Here is a 12703-nt window from a genome sequence, read left to right on the forward strand (position 1 = left end):
GGTCAGTGTCTGAGACCACAGATTCAGGTAATAGATATATGCCTGCATATTTATAATACATGGTGTGTTTTTTTTTTTTTTTTAGTTGATGTGGATGTTGTGGAAGAAGAAACTAATTTCAACAGTGCAAATGCACAGATTCTCATCGGGGAGATCATGGTGTGCAATTGGGAATTAGAAAAGATCAAGGAAAACTTCAATGATGTTGAAAAAAGACTCAACAATATCATTGATATTTTAGGCAGAATCTAAAACACTCAAAATGTTGACAGTTTGTTGTTAGATTTTTTTATTTTTACAAAATTTTTAAAGTAATTTGAAAGCCAAATTTTGAACATGCATACAATGTGTGAACATGTGCTATCCGCCACCATGGGATATCAATGTATGCGTTTTGTGGGTGCAACCCCTTCCTCACAACTAAAGTAGATGAGAGGAAGGGGTTGTACCCCGAAACATGTCCATTGATCACCCATAACGGGAGCTAGCACATGTTGGCATTAGGCATGGGATCAGGAGGTAAATCCACATTTTGACTCATACTTTGTGTGCAGCTTCAAAATTTGGCTTTTAAAAGGGGTGACATCACCCCATCTGATGAAGGCAAGATCAACGCAGTTTTGTCATACTAATGTCACATATTGCCTTCACTTTGTAAGTTCCTGAGTTGTGTATGTTATGGTTTTAAAAATGCCTATTTAACCAAAAAAGGCTATTTCTACTGTCAAACATAAATGTTATACAACAAAGATGTTGGTTTGTTAAGAATCCCTTTTATAACACACGTGTGAATGTGCACGGAGTAAAATGTTTTATATCTTCTTTCAATGCTCAATACCAGTTTTTGGAGCAAGTTGTTGTAGTTACAGTGACAATGGGGGTATTTACTAAAGGCAAATCCACTTTGCACTGCATTCATTAACAACAAAAACAATGTGTGTGTGTGTAGCAGACCCACAACATAATAGTTAGCTGAAGAAGAGATTGTCACCTCATGTATCAAATAAATTACATTTGCACTATTGAAGAAAATGGGCAAAAAGAAAAAAGGCCATTGGAGAACCTAGGAGACAGCTAAGAAAAACAAGCTGTAAATCAAATGAAATATGAGTTCAGTTTATACCAATAAAATTTTTTGGGAAAAAATGTTTCACACATTGTCTGGCATATCAATGGCCTCTACCTGCAAAGTACTTTTGTCTTACTTTGCGGGCACTTTGGGGGGCAAGCCAGGATGGCCAGCTTCAAGTGCCGTTAAGTTTGTTGGATCAGGAAAGCCGGCTTCATTCCCAACTGAGGCCACATAGTTTGTTGCATTTTTCCTTAAATAATTATGGAGTATGAAGCATGCAAGGACAGTATGATTCAGTTTATATTCCGCCATGTTGATTGCTGTGAGAAATAGGTGGAACCGTCTGGCCATTATTCCAAACGCATTCTCGACCACTCTTCTGGCTTTGGCCAGTCGGTAATTAAAAACCCTCTGGTCCGGGGTGAGGGTCCTCATGGGGAACGGCCTCATCAGAATGCCCTCAGTGCAAAGGTCTCATCTGCCACAAAAATTAACTGAAGGCTCGCCACGTTATCCACTGGTGGTGGCAAACCCAAGGTGCCATTCTGGAGACAATGGTAAAATTCTGTCTGGGCGATCACTCCTCCATCTGACATACAGCCATTCTTCCCTACATCCAGATACAGGAACTCCTAATTCGCCATCACCACTGCCAACATCACAATACTACTGTACCCCTTATAATTAAAGTAGTATGACCCCGAGTTGGGTGGTGGGACAATTCAGACCTGCTTCCCATCTATCACACCACTGCATTTGGGAAAGTCCCACTGTTGGTGGACTTGGGAGGCCACAGTCTGCCATTCATGTGGGTTGGAAGGAAACTGTGGAGTCAAACAAGAAAAAAAACTTAGTACTTTTGCACATAACATTGCAAGCAGATTAGACACAAACATTCTTGGCCAACATAAGTATAACATTTATTGAAATGAGTATTTAAAGACAAAAGTATAAGGTCCACTTATGAGATTCCTCACCCCCTCTGATGGTCCATTGTAAAAATTTTAGGGTCGGGGGAGATGTTTTGGACAGGTAACCCTCTCCACTTCATTGAGAGCTGAATGCCTAAATAATAATAATAATATTGTGTGTTTCTTTGGCCAGCCCCTCCTTACTTACACTATTGGCAGCCCACTGGACAGGTAAGAAGTGTAATAATCCAAAAATATGAATACAAACTTTCCAAATTGAAGCACATTTTTACATTCTGCAATTACAAAAAACATAAATTGCGCTAATTATTGTGACCACACTAAATCCCATGTGACATAAAAAAGGAGGGAACATCAAAATATATATATATATATATATATATATATATATATATATATACTAAATGAAAAAAAAATATATTATATAAAGTCCATCAGCAGTCCGAATCAACAGACTAGAAAAAATATATAAAAAAATAACACAGTCCACCAATATCCACACAGAAAAACAGGAGATCCGAAGGTTTGAATGGAGAACCTTCACCAGAGCTTGAAGCAAGAAGGAAGGTAGAAGACGAGATGGGGATAGGTCAGAATGATGAATGCCCTTACCAGACACGATGGACCCGCTAAGAAGCGAGGTATAAAGTGCAAGCAGGTATGACCCTCTGCACGGGTGTATTGAATATCCAACGGCTCACCAATCTGCTCACCAAACTCGTCCGTATCCAGAGTTCAGCAGTACAGGAAGCCAAGATTCCACTCAGAGCGGCCACTCGCTCGGCAAATAGACCATGAATAGGAGATACAAAATATAACTACACTAGTTAGTATTGTAAAAATAGAAAATAATTTTAATGCTTAAAAAAGCATAGTAACAAAAGAGGAGTCACTCGCTTCTTAAAATATTTGCCGGCAAACAATAAAAACAATGACGCCATCACACCCCCCATGTTTTTTTGACCGTGCCTGCGGGACCCGCGGACTTGATCACTGCGGGGATACCCGCGATGGCAAAAGGGTAAAAATAATGAGTTTTGTTTCAAAATTTTTGCTCTTTTTTTGTTTATAGCGCAAAAAATAAAAACCGCAGAGGTGATCAAATACCACCAAAAAAAGCTCTATTTGTGGGAAAAAAAGATGTCAATTTTGTTTGGGTACAACATCGCACGACCGCGCAATTGTCAGTTAAATCGACGCAGTGCCGAATCGCAAAAAGTGCTCTGGTCAGGAAGGGGGTAAATCCTTCCGGGGCTGAAGTGGTTAAAATCACTGCTCCTGAAAAAATGACCTTTTTTTTTGCATTGGTACATGTCCTCTGGGCAGTTCCCGGGTCCCAAAGCACTTTTTATGGCAATAACTTGCATATAAGCCTTTAAAATTTTTTTTTTTTTTTTCATGTTAGGTGTTCGCATGTTCGCACAAATTTTTTGTCTGTTCGCATGTTCTGGTGCGAACTGAATTGGGGGGTGTTTGGCTCATCGCTACCTAGGGGGTGCAATTTGCCATATTCACTCTGAGTACAGGGTGACCTTATTTCGACACTACTTCCACATTATATCCCAAAAAAAAGACTATACATACACTTGAAGGAGTTTCAGATTTTCAACTGAAATATCTGCCAACTCTTAAGCCCCATATACACTATCACATTTTCTGCTGTTTTTTTCCTTCAGATTTACCAAAACCATGTAGTGCAAGGGCCTGCCTGATTGAATACAAACTGAAACTCCTAAGGTTTGACCCCATATTATATGGTTTTGGTAAATCCGAAGGAAAAAATGCAGCAGAAAAACTGATAGTGTGTATGGTGCTTAAAGCAGGAGTTCCACCGTTTTTTGTTTTTAAAAGTCAGCAGCTACAAATACTGCAGCTGCTGACTTTTAAAATATGGACACTTACCCGCCCAGCACACCCGCGATGTCAGCACCCAAAGCTGATCTCTCAATCGGCTCTCAGGTGCTGCCACCACCATCTTCGGTATGAGAATCCGGAGTCGCGCTGCGCAATAAGGATGGTCCCTGTTGTCTCTGGGATCCGTTTGTTTCCCAGCAGACAGCGGGGGCCCTGCAGGAAGTGGCGTAATAGCCACAGAATCTGCGGCTATCTATGCCCGGAAGTGGGTGCAAATACCTGTATTATACAGGTATCTGCACCCCCTCCCCCCTGAAAGGTGCCAATTGTGGCACCGGAGGGGGGAAGGGTTCCGATGAGCGGAAGTTCCACTTTAGGGTGGAGCTCCGCTTTAACATAATAACTTGACAAGCACCAGTTCTTCCATTTTTTTTTTTAAACTGTGTGGTTGGTGGGACTTACTAAAACTGGATAGTGCAAAATCTGGTGCAGCCCTGAATAGAAGCAAATTGGCTTTCAGTTTTTTGTTAAAGTTTATTTGAACAAGCTGAAGTTAGAATCCGATTGGCTAACATGCACAGCAGCTCCAGATGTTGCACTCTCCAGTTTTAGTGAATAAACCCCACTGTGCCGTTAATGTAAATATGTTGCAAATAAGGCTAGCTACCTCTATTGAAGTCTGGAAGCTCAAAGGAGTGGAATGTACCATAAAGCACTCATAAGCATAAAGCCTCCATAACTTAACATATTTATTGGCGTATAACACACACTTTTTCCCCCTGAAAATAGGGGGCAAATCACGGGTGCGTGTTATATGCCGATAGTGTACCTCGGAGTGGAAGGCGGGGGACGAGCGCCGCTGGAATTCACTGAGACTGTCATTTCCTGTTTACTCTGCTCTCACGTCACACACACAGTCCCACCTCTGCCACCAGTGTTCTTTCTATCATAGGAGCTGGTCCAATGCCAATAGCGGAGGCAGGACTGTGTGTGTGTGACTGCCGACTAAGAGCTGAGTAAACAAGAGATGACGGCTTGGGGATTTCCTGCACTGTTCAGGATGCATTGATAAAAAATGGTGAGGCTACAGATAAGCATTGAGGCTAAAAATGGGCATTAATCAGGCTGTATTGATGAGATGGGCTGCAGATGGGCATTGATCCGGCTGTATTGATGAGATGGGCTGCAGATGGGCATTGATCAGGCTGCATTGAGGCTGCAGATGGGCATTGTTCAGGCTGCTTTGATGGGAGATGAGGAGGCTGTCAGCGGGCACTAATCAGGCTGCATTGATGGGCACCGACCCTTATTTTAATTTAAAGTTGTTAATTTAAAAAAAATGTTCTTTTCCTGAAACATCCCTCTTAAAATGAAGCTGATAAATACAGTATATCAAACAGCAGGTTTTAGATAAGTAAAACCCCACATAGAATACCATTGCCAAGCTAAATGTGTTTATTCAATAAATGTGAATATAGGGCAGTAGGAGTAGCCAAAGTATTGATCAGATAATCATAATCTCACACCAAATTTCCAAGGGCCGTATTTAGGCTTTGAAAATGTTTCAAGGAACAAACAGTTCTACAAGTCCCTGTCTTTCTCATAACAGCCATCCTGCTTGGGTATCTTTTTCCCACTTGGGTGAAAAGCGCATTTATTTCATTGGTATCATAGTGAAAAAAATACTCACAAAGCTAATGTAATATGCTCTGTCTCAGGCTGACTGTTTTGCATTTGTGGGTGGATATTTCACACATCTCTGATGAGGTTAATAAGTAGTTCAGATAGCATCAGTCAATCTTCTCTATATCCTATTGCTGCTCTGCATATCTGTCCCCCACCCCATTCTTCTGTCTTGCTTTATCTTTGTATAGCAGCATGGGGCAACGAGAACTTGTATTTTATTAGGTGATCTTATTATAAAAAATATAAATAACACATCTCTGAATGGCACTCACATGAACAAATGAGTTTTGTATTACTGACTAATTAAAAAAATATATCTGAAAAGTGTTTCTTAAGGGATGCAGTAGTCTCCTTTGCACTTGCATGCTGCTGTACAGTACGCAGTATACATGGTATATCATTTGTTTTGTTTAGTAGTGTATACATAAAACCCTTCATATCTTTCTCTGTCCCCAAAGGAGCTTACAATCGAATGTCCAAATTGTCCTTTCAATGTTACATCAAGAGGAAACTAGAGTACTTGGAAAAACACCAATGAACTCCTAATGGATACCTCTGGTAGAACTCAAATTATATAGTTAGTTAGTAAGGTTGAATAAAGACACCAGTCCATCCAGTTCAATCTGAGTGAGTGTCTACAATTGTACCTATCCCTGTACATTGTGTCTCATTAAGATGCTCATCTATTATATCATTATTATTTAAGTTACCCATATAAGGCTGTCAATTTATGCAGCGCTCCACACATACATTGCATACTCACATTGGTTGCTACCCTCAAGGAGCCCACAATTCAAGATCCCCAACTCATATTCATATACTATGTGAGAAGCCAGTTAGCCTACCAGCATGTCTTTGGAGTGTGGGGGGGAAACCGGAGAACCCAGAGGAAACCCATGCAGGCACAGGGAGAACATGCAAACTCCAGGCGTTGGGATTTGAACCAGCGACCCTTTTTACTGCTAGGTGAAAGTGCTACCCACTACACCACTGTGCTGCCCCTAAATATAAATATATATATATATATATATATATCTTTGTTGAATCAATTCTGGTAATGTGATAAACAGTATATACTTGTTGAAGGGAAATCATAGAGCATATTTGTGTGAATCAGTGTTAATTTTTGTCTTAGGACTAAAATGGCATTTAAGTTTTAATCTTCTGCAATTGTTTTAGTTTTAGTCGTATTTTAGTCATCTCAATTGTTTTAGTCAACTAAAATAGTATTCATTTTGTCGACTAAATTAACACTGGTGTGAACATACCTGATTTACAACATATGTGAATCGCTATATTTAGTATAGGTTGTTTTAGTAGAAAAATGGTTGAATGCAGACATGCAAACGTGTGCGTGCATGTTTATATATAGGGTGTGGGGTAAACTGGGCCCCATGCACCCTGGTTTAGAAACACTGGTATTGAGGTTCAGCACTCGGCTCAAAAGTAGTTTCTGCCCTCTTCCTTTAGGCTACATTGGTCTTTACCCTGTATCCTGCCCCAGCACACTAATTTGTCCCTCCAGTACAAACTGTCTGGTCAATTTAACATCAGCAGAGTATGAACATTAACACTATAGTAACCATCTGGCAGTATACGTGCATTAACCCATCAGTGACCAGCTGCCACATGGAGAGACTTACCTGCAAATGGAGACCTCCAACGTTGTGCTATCCCCAGCCCTCGGCGCTTCCATCTTCACCCGGGTCTTCCATCAAGGTTTTGCATCTTTGGCCACTTGATTAGCCAAGCCGATGTGACATCACTCCTGCACACGTGTGAGTGAGTCACTTTACTGGGGTACACAGAGCGGGCTATAAATGTGATCTGAGCTGCACATGTGTGGCTTAGATCACCTTACCCGCTGACAGGGTCTTTAGCCTCTAGGGTCCCTTCTGTTAGAAAAAGCATGCCTGTCATTACTGACTTTACTACCACTTTAATATCACTTTAATTTCTGACTTTCTTAATGCTAAATACAGCGGTTTGTGAGCCATATTGTTCATGAGTACTTTACTAGCACTTTTGTTTGGGGAGTTTTCAATATTTATTTCAATATTTGTTTGGACTGTAGGCCGAATTCAAATTAGGAACTTGGTTAGTACACAGCAGGTGATCTATGGAAGGCAGAGAGAATGTTCTTTTGAATAGGTTTATTAAGGTTTCCTAAAAAAGTGACCTTTAAAAAAAAAAAATTGGTTCATAAGGCCCCCCAACTGTCCTGCTAAAGTCTAAAATGCAGCCAGAAGATGCTGTTCACATGCTACGATCACAATGCTATTTGTAGCAGCATAGCAGTGTTAAATTGGTTCTAAAGCTTTTTTTTTCTTTAAAACAATAAACCCAGCATACTTACCTGCTCTGTACCCTGTTCCTTCCCTTCTCAGGTCCCCCGCTGGCGCTTCTGGCCGCCCCCGTTGCCAAGTGACGGCAAAGCAAGCTGCTTACTCTAGGGGCAATCATGCGTGCTCACTCCCGAGCCGCCTCTGTGTGTCTACGGGACACACAGAGGGTGGCTCAGTCTTGCCCCCCCCCCTCTCCCTCCTTTCTGGTTGTGATTGACAGCAGTGGGAGACAATGGCTGCTGTGTCCCAGCCAATCAAGACAGAGAGTCCCGGGAGAACTTTGGCTCTCTTGCACATCGCTGGATCAGGCTCGTTTGGAATGAAGGTAAAAAACCTTCAGCCTTTAAGACCATTTGAATGTTACATGTCAGGCTGACAGTCAGACTCGACCATGTGACGCTAGCCTAAAAAAGTAATTGGATGCCATCTCTGCCACCCCTATTGATATACAGAGAAAACTAAAAATAAAGAATTAGAGTAAGGACAAGAAAGGAATAAACGCAGGGCTATACATGAAAGAGTTAACAGTTAGCATTGGAGGGAAGTGGTAGACTATTAGTAGAGTCTGGGAAGGGGAGGAGCTGACGGGGAGAGAAGGGCTTGTACGTCCCTCCCCAGCGTCAGTGTGTTGCTGAGGTTGAAGCGCCCCACCCTCCCTCCCTAAAATTGGTTGCTTATATGTTAACATGTATTCGTTTACAGATGTTTTGGATGGACTGTCGTGGCAGGCGGGTTGGTCATTGCAGGTGAAGGAAGATACCCCCTCTCCCCAGAGAAGGTGAATGTGGGACCCATCGGGGGTATGGGCCCGTTGGTGGTATTCCATCTAAAGCCTCATACACACGATAGGACTTTGTACAAACTTTCCCTTGGATTTTTGTACAAAGGGCGTCGGCCCTGAACTTGTATTGCATACACACAGCAGGACTTTTTCAGCCAACTTTCACCAAATCATGTAGTTTTTCTGCTCTTTACCGCCACCTTTGGTCAACTTCTGTATTGTTGTCTGATCTTTTGCATTGGTTCTGAGCATGCCTGTTTGTACTTTGTACAAAAGTCCTATGGTTTTCTGTACACACGATCAGACTTTGCTCCATCGGACTTTTGTTGCCAGAAAGTTTGTCCGTTCGCACAGCCAACAAAAGGCTGATGAAAACCAAAAAAGTTTGTCCGATGGAGCGTACACACAGTTGGATGTTGCTCCAAAACAGCTAATTTGCATGTTTGTTGTCAAAAAGTCTGATCGTGTGTATGGGCCTTATCAGTGGTTTCCATGGAATTTGGTGAAAGGGTGCACTGCGGTCAGTGGTTTGGTTGTCCTGCATAGATCAAGATGATCAGATGACGTTGTAACTGATGTTTGTTTACTATATGTTAATTTGATGGATTTTGTTTAATAAAGGGGCTACTACGGCCAATAATTACTCCAGAAAGATGTGGTCTCCTTTAATGGGAAAATGTGGGGTTGGAAAGGTATGGAGTAGAGTGGCTGGGTTAGCAGCAGGTATGCAACATCTGTTATACTATAGTCATATACAATTTAGAGCAGAAATATCGGCTAATGAATAAGCAGAGTTTAATCGTATTTTGGGATCAAAATGGGATGTGAACTTTTTATTTTTCTCCCTCTTTACAAGACAACTGTGAAACCAGCCCGAAAGATTTCGCTTTATCCAGTGTTCTAATACATTGCACAATGCCCCACTAGATGGAGTTGGTGAGACAAGAACTCAGCTCTAGATACAGCAAACTTTTGCAACCCCTGTTAATGTCAGAAATAGATGATTAATGCCACTAAAAGCAGAGATTAAGTACAGACACAGGAACTCTGCTGATCCACTTTCCATCCACAAACCGGTTTTTAAATAAACACAACAAAATTCAAACAGGGGAAAGCTTGTGCATGACAGAGTGACTAGGGAAGTAACCTGCAAAATGTCACGGCTTCTCCATCTAACTGTAACTAGTCGCCTCCCACTGTTTGCATAACAGGAGAGATGTGTTTTACATACAGGGAACACAAATCAGAAGCTTTGTTAGCATGTCTCTCTGACTTACAATTTAAACCCTGGTTTTAAAAAAAAAAAGTCAGTATGTCTTATTTATTTAAATTACAAAATAGTGAGACTGAATAATAGTGTGTTGATCTTTTTTTGGAACAGAAAAAAGCAGTATTCTCCCAATGGGGACAATTGCTCTAGTGACAACAGTCTATGATAGGGTTTCCCCGCTTTTGAGTTATTGAAGGTCGAAGTACACTAATAGATGCCTTCCATCCACACACACTACTGGATGGATAAATTGCCCCTGCCTGGCTAATGAAATCGGACAGCTCCTAGCACTGGCTGTGAGAATACCCAAATGCCGCGTAAAGACGATAGGACATTCCTACAACAAAACATTGGATTTTTTTTCCAACGGATGTTGGCTCAAACTTGTCTTGCATACACACGGTCACACAAATGTTGTCAGAAATTCCGAACGTCAAGAACGCGGTAAGACGAGCCGAGAAAAATTAAGTTCAATAGCCAGTGCGGCTCTTCTGCTTGATTCAGAGCATGCGTGGAATTTTGTGCGTATATATGTGCGTGTATACACACTCGGAATTTCGGATTTTTGTTGTAGGAAAATTTGAGATCCAGCTCTCAAACATCTGTTGTCGAAAATTCTGACAGCAAATGTCCGATGGAGCCTACACACGATTGGAAATTCTGACAAAAACTCACATCTGTTGTTAGAAATAAAGACATGGGTGAGCGAGTTTGAGGTGGAGGAACTTGACTGGCCAGCACAGCGTCCTGACCTCAACCCGATAGAACACCTTTGGGATGAATTAAATCAGAGACTGCGAACCAGGCCTTCTCATCCACATCAGTGCCTGACCTCAGAAATATGCTTTTGGAAGAATGGTCAAACATTCCCATAGACACACTCCTAAACCTTGTGAACAGTCTTCCCAGAAGTGTTGAAGCTGTTATAGCTGCAAAGAGTGGGACAACTCAATATTGAACCCCACAGACTAAGACTGGGATGCCATTAAAGTTCATGTGCGTGTAAAGGCAAGTGTTCCAATACTTTTGCTAATATAGTGTATATCACAGTGTTATCTATTTTCTACTTTATTCCAAAAAATTTGTTTAGATAAACTTTAATAATTTTGTAATATTTTAGCCATATGTATAAATCATTTTGAAAATATATATATATATTTTATTGCAGTCATGGGCATTTTGGGTCATCTTATCAATATTTAAAATGGTCTGTATCTTATATTATAATTTAGAACGGTGATAAGATTTGAATTAATCTGAACATGACTTGCAAATTTCATTGGAATTCTTGGTTGCTGAACTTTGGTGCTCACCCATAATGTCTTGCACAGCATTTGACCCTGGTGAAAGCCTTATAGCTGGGAAAAATAAGGGGGTTTGGTGAATAACTAAGGCTGGCCATAGACCGCTCGAATCCTGGCCAGTTCAGCAGACTTAATGTACCAAGTTCAGCGATCGAAAAGTTTGCACCACCTATGGCCTTTCTAAGCTTCACACTATAAAAGATGGTAGAATACTGAGAATAGACAGTGATAGGCAAACTAGGGTGCACTGCTGCCTAGGGAGCCCAGCCACTGGTGTTCCTACTCTCTTCTCTCTGTAGCAAGGAACTAAGTCTCAGCATCAGCAGACAGCCACCACTCCATTCACACATAGTGGCAGAGGCGCAGCGCCTGGCGGAGGACTGTGCCTGTGTCCTGACTCCCAAATGAATGGAAACAAGCAAACATTAATTGATGGGCACTGGTAGGCTGCATTTGATGGACGCTGGTGAGGCTTCATTGGTGGGTGCTGGTGAGGCTGCATTTGATGGGCACTGGTGAGGCTGCATTTGATGGGCGCTGGTGAGGCTGCATTTGATGGGTGCTGGTGCTGGTGGGGGTAGAGTCAGCGGTGGAGCCAGGGGGGGGGCAAAATGAGTTTCCGCCTAGGGTGTCAAAAATTCTTGCACCAGCCCTGCACAGTGTTAGTGCGTTGGAGCTGCCGTAGTAAGAGGACAGGGAGAGCTGACTGACCATTGAGGGAGTGAGGAGTAAAGCTGGTGATGCACTGTACAATACAATCTACCAATAACTGTTACAAAGTACATAGATTGTTTATGGATGTCTTTTAAATACATAATTTTAGAAAATCTAAAGAAGATTGAAAAGAAATCATAGTGTTTATGGTAACCCTTGTGTAGTAGGGGGCAATCAACTCTACAAGCAATCTTGGACAACAAAGCAGTGCTAGGGCCAAAACAGAGACCAGGCACGTCTGAAAATCCTTGGCCAGAGTGGCCAACCAATTGAGCAGCTATATGCATAGCGTGCAAATGATTAGCCCACAAAGCCTGCATCATCATCGTTGTTCTAAGTAGTCAACATTTTTCCAGAATTTATGTTGTGTTTTTTTTTCTTCTGCGCTAATCCTGCTTTACTCCCACAAACTTGTGACAGGAAGTTGGTGGAGTTATCCAAGAACTATGTTTTTGCCTTGCTGCAGGAGGTATTGCAAGCAGAGAAACATTGTAGCAATGTACAAGTCTTCCTATCCTCTCAGCTGGTGGGCTGGCAGTGGCAAATGAAGAAAGAGGTCAGGCTGAGAAGAGCATGATCTGATCACTCAGCATCTGTAAATACAGGGCTTTTTTTCTCAAACAATAGGTGCTGGAACTCAACCACGACCCCCCAAAAGCCCTCCCACACACACCCTCCAAATCACATCAAATAGTGGGTGTGGTCATATTTCACAAACAGTAGAAGGGTCTTAAAGGGGCTACCA

General features: G+C 41.7%; 1 long non-coding RNA gene across 1 annotated transcript in view; it reads right to left on the reverse strand.

Annotated features, from left to right (window-relative positions):
* Positions 1 to 272: 272 nt before the first annotated feature.
* Positions 273 to 12703, reverse strand: part of LOC143984326 (uncharacterized) — a 72948-nt gene continuing 60517 nt past the window's right edge. The window contains exons 2-3 of the long non-coding RNA XR_013274797.1: positions 2617 to 2822; positions 273 to 1896 (exon numbers count right to left, since the gene is read on the reverse strand). This is a non-coding gene — a long non-coding RNA (uncharacterized LOC143984326). The remainder of the gene's footprint in view (positions 1897 to 2616; positions 2823 to 12703) is intronic.

This window comes from Lithobates pipiens, unplaced genomic scaffold, assembly GCF_037356315.1.
Source record: "Lithobates pipiens isolate NorthernLeopardFrog02 unplaced genomic scaffold, aLitPip1_a1.2 Scaffold_16, whole genome shotgun sequence".
Classification (NCBI taxonomy): domain Eukaryota; kingdom Metazoa; phylum Chordata; class Amphibia; order Anura; family Ranidae; genus Lithobates; species Lithobates pipiens.